This window comes from Otolemur garnettii, unplaced genomic scaffold (assembly GCF_000181295.1).
Source record: "Otolemur garnettii isolate 467f Iridium unplaced genomic scaffold, OtoGar3 scaffold00087, whole genome shotgun sequence".
Taxonomy (NCBI): Eukaryota; Metazoa; Chordata; class Mammalia; order Primates; family Galagidae; genus Otolemur; species Otolemur garnettii.
In genome coordinates, this window is record NW_003852482.1 from 8,081,478 (window position 1) to 8,086,554 (window position 5,077).

Genomic DNA, 5,077 nt, shown 5'->3' on the forward strand with positions numbered 1-5,077 from the left:
CTTGCCTGTCCCTAGGCCTGGTGCCCAGCCTCTTTTCTTCCCACTAATCCTCCCACCCATCTCCCCACCCCTGCATCTCCATCATCCCTCCCCCATTACTTCACAGCTATGTCCCAAGCTCCTGTGGCACCCTCCTAGGGGTAGCAGGGAGCAGACACAAGTGTAGCCCTTGCCCCCACAGGAGTAGCCATGGTGGGCACTGTGCGTTGGGGGCAGGTCTTAGTCTGCCACACACACAAATCACCAGCGCCCACCAAGGAACCCCAAATGAAGAGAAGCTGTTTCTTGCGAGAAAACAGCCCTGACCTCCCCCATCTTCCAACAAGGTGGCTACCCCTCTCCCATAAAAATCCCAGCGCTCCCATACCCTTCCTTAGCTGAAGTGTGCTGAGCACATAGAGGGGGTGGGGCAGCCAGGAAAGCACATGCAGCACACCTGCCCTGGTCCAGGGGACCAGGTGAGGCCTATCAGCCAAAGTGAGGCCTCCGCTGAGCCCTGAAGAGTGGCCAGGGGTTCCCCAGTGGAGTGAAGGGCTCTGGGAACAGGATCAAACAGTTCAGTGGCCCAGGGAGTTTGGCCAGAGTGGCTGGAACCCACAGAACAAGGGGCCAGGCAGAGGGGCCTGAAGCTGAAGCTCTAACAGAGTCCTCACTGCCTGGGCTTCTCCACCACACTTGGGGTTGGGGCTTGGCAGAGCTGACAGCCTCCCAACCAGCCAGGTGGGCATGGCTGTCCTCAGAGGCTGAACTCAGCACCCCAGCTGAGTTCAGATCATATCATTCCCTGGGGCTCTTAGGCACAGAGGGGTGCCCAGGGTCACTGAGAACTCTTCCCTCTCAGCAGCCCGCTCCATCTCCACCTACCCCTTCCCAGCCCAGGGTCTCTCTCTGCTCCGCCCAGGGCCTGTGACAGCCCAGCGCGACATCTCCAGCCTGGGTTGAGGCCAGATCCTCACAGTGGCAGGCTGCTAACCCAGCCAGTTGCTGGGAATCCTACAGCCAGGTGCCTGGGGCTCCTAAATCAGGGTCTCAGTCCCTCGCCCTCTCCCTGTCCCTATCTCACACACACACAACACGTACCCGCACCCCACAAACACTCCCCACACCCATGCCTCCACACACCCCCATACCACATACAAACACACACCCACAGGCTCGGCACCTGTGGCTCAAGTGGCTAGGGTGCCAGCCACATACACTTAAGGTGGCAGGTTGGAATCCACCCAGGCCTGCCAAACAATAATGATGGCTGCAACCCAAAAAAATAGCCAGGCGCTGTGGCGGGCGTCTGTGGTCCCAGCTACTTGGGAGGCTGAGGCAGGAGATTCACTTGAGCCCAGGAGTTGGAGGTTGCTATGAGCTGTGATGCTACGGCACTCTACCCAGGGGGACAGCTTGAGGCTCTGTCTCAAAAAAAAAAAAACAAGGCTCGGCGCCTATAGCTCAACCGGCTAAGGCGCCAGCCACGTACACCTAAGGTGGCGGGTTCAAATCCCCAGCCCAGACCCGCTAAACAACAATGACGGCTGCAACCAAAAAATAGCCGGGCGTTGTGGCGGGTGCCTGTGGTCCCAGCTACTTGGGAGGCGGAGGCAGGAGACTTGCTTGAGCCCAGGAGTTGGAGGTTGCTGTGAGCTGTAATGCCACGGCACTCTGCCCAGGGGGACAGCTTGAGGCTCTGTCTCAAAAAAAAAAAAAAAAAACACACACACACCCACACCCACAAACATCCCATACACCCACACTGTCCACACAATACACCCACCACACATACAATACATACCCACACACCCACAGACACCCAGAAACAATGAACACACACCACACATAACCACACCCCACAAACACCCCCTACACCCATGCCTCCATACACCAGACACACCTTACACACCCACACATACCCCGTACACCTCACATACACCCACACCCTCCACACACCACACATACGACACATACCCAAACCCTACACCCCACACCCCCACACACCACATATGATCACACATAACCACACACATCACATACCCATACACACACCATGCCCCCCCCCACACCAATCTGTGCTGGATACTGGAATACAGCAGTGTCCCCTCCCTCTTGTGGCTCATCTTCTAGAGGGGGAGAAGACATTAAGCACATACATTGGGGGGCCAGGAGCAGAGCGCTACAGGCATCTGCCATAGGATTGGGGACCCACACCTGGCCTCAAAGCCCTCCGGGGCCAGCCCCACCTGCCCTTGCAACTCTGCCCTTCTACTCACCTCCACGCCTCTGCTTGGCGCGGGTCCCACCAGACACCTTTCGACAGACCCCCTCACTCAAGGCTCTGCTCACATGCCACCTCCTCCACAGAGCCTTCCCAGGTTCCCCCCAGAGGCCCTCAGGCCTGCATCGCCTTCTACCATCCACCTCCCTTCACAACTAGCCCACCATCTATGTTTCCCCACTAAGGTGGGAGTTTCTTTTCTTCTTTTCTTTCTTTCCTTTTTCTTTTAGACAGAGTTTCACTCTCACCCTGGGTAGAGTGCTGTGGAGTCATCATACCTCACAGCAACCTCAAACTCTTGGGCTCTAAAGATCCTCCTATCTCAGCCTCCCAAGTTGCTGAGACTATAGGCACCCACAATGCCCAGCTAGTTTTTCTATTTTTAGTAAAGACAGGATCTTGCTCTTGCCCAGGCAGGTCTCAAACTCCTGAGCTCAAGCAATCCACTTGCCTCAGCCTCCCAGAGTGCTAGGATTACAGATGTGAGCCACCAAGCCCAGCTGTGGAAGTTTCTGGAAGGCACAATTCTCACCTTTTTTAATCTCTGCATTCCCCAAAATGCCTTTTATGTAACACATGTTTAATGCTTGTTGGATTTGAGAAGAACATGGCACTCGACTTGGGCCCAGGTCTTGGGCACATCAGGTCTTCAGCTTTGCTCTGTCCTTCCAGCCCCAGCTCTTGCCCAGACTTTTTCTCTCAGGAAAAGCCGTTTATCTTCTCACCTCTCGAGAGCTTGGTGGGCCTTTCCAGCCCTGTGGGCCAGGAAGGAACACAAGCTGCTGAGTTCAACTTGTTCTCTGGGAACTCTCCAACCTGGGAAGCTGGGAAGTGACACCTGCACCCTTTCTAACTTTAGTCCCAGGGCTTCCGTCAGATGCACTGAGCCTCTGGGGGTGACAGCCACTTAGCCACCCTCCACTGACCACAGCATGGGCTGGGGGTGTGAGTCCTCCCATGTCCCACCTCCCAGGGCCTGAGTGGCTTCCCGCCCTGCCAAGAAGTTCTTGCTTATATCCTGGATGCCCATACTATGGGGAGGCCTTGCCTCATGCTTCCCTGCAAAAGAAAACCCAGTAGAACCTGATGGGTGGTCGACCCTCCCTCCATCGCCCCTCTTGCAGCATCACTCTCCATCTCCAGGTCCACCTCTGATCCTCCAGGGCTCTCACAGCCTGAATACTCGCCACCTGCAGAAAGCCAGCCCTTGACCGCGAGTCCCACCCACTTTTCCCACTGCAGCAAAACTCCTGGGAGAAGCAGTATCTGAAGAAGAGTGTGGCTTGGCAACCAGATGGCTGCTCCACTTTCCGACTTTAAGGCTGGTGGCTGGGACAAAAACCTCACTTCTGTGCTTCAGCAAGCAGACCTCACTGGGTCATGTGTCCCCCATGTGCTATCTCCATTCCTCTCCCACCTTCCCACTGGAGCGTCTCTCAGTAAGGACACCCTGATGCAGAGCCACTGCTCCTCTGCCCCCTCCCAGGGGTGGGACCAGGTGTCTTCCACCCCTCCCTCTCATCTGCACATTCTACCCACCTCATGCTCCTGGGTCAGGCGGCACCACACCCCAGGCCACCTCAGCCACTGCCTTACACCTCCTCTAAACATGTCCCCTCCCCCTCATTCTATCACCCCAATAACTGGCATCAAGCTACACAAGCCAAGAACAGGGGGGGTCTTCTTGGCTGCTCTTTTCCCACCTACACCTCCAAATGCAACCTGAATCTGACCACTCCCCACCACCTCCACCCTGAACCCTCACCCAAGCTACCATCCTTCTGCCCCAGCCTCCCAAATTGTTCCAGCTCCTCTCTTGCCCCACCCACTCAGGCCCTTCTCACCCACAAAATCTTCCAGCATCTTCCCACAGAACACACTCCAAACTCCTCAGTAGAGCCCATAAGGGCAGCCCTAGGAGCCAGACCCCCCAGGCCCCACCCTTAGCCCTCTGGGCCCTGAGCTCCCAGGTGCCCAAAGCTATCCACAGCTGTTCTGTGGGGTCTCAGCTGAGAAGTCCCTTAAGGTGTCTTTCCTGACCCTACCAGCTCAGGTAACCCCTCCTCTCCACACCCCTTCTAATTGCCATTTTCTCTGCAATACATTGCTTGTGGAGTTACTATCTTCATGAGGAGTACACAGCCACTAGTTGCAAAATGAATGAAACTTTACGTTTAGTAATGTATCATTATGTCCATTTTTCAGATCAAGAAGCCAAGAATCAGAGACAGCCAATTGTAAAGGCCTCCCAGTTAGGAAGCAGCCTTGGGCTTGAACTCAGTGTGCCCAACTCCAGAGGCAGGGCTCTCAGCCACAAGCCTCCCTTGAGGAGTGCAAGGTGACCTGGGGCTGAGGCTCTCCTGTCCCCAGAGCAAGGCCTCTCAGACCAGGAGGAAGATCAAGTGCTCTTGTTCTCCAAGTAGTAGGATCAGAGCATCTCAGCTGTCTCAGGGCTCAGCAGCCCCAGCCCACCAGGGACAGAGGGGTGGGGAGGGCAAATAGAGGGCTACCCCCTTAAAAACCACAACTGCAGGCTCAGCAGCGCCCATAGCACAGTGGTTACAGCACCAACCACATACACAGAGGGTGGCAGGTTCAAACCCAGCCAAGGCCAACTAAACAATGACTACAACAAAAAAATAGCCTGGCTGGACTGCGCCTGTGGCTGAGTAGGGAGCTGGCCCCATATACTGAGGGTGGCGGGTTCAAACACGGCCCTGGCCAAACTGCAACAAAAAAATAGCCGGGCATTGTGGCAGGTGTCTATAGTCCCAGCTATTTGGGAGGCTGAGGCAAGAGAATCACCTAAGCCCA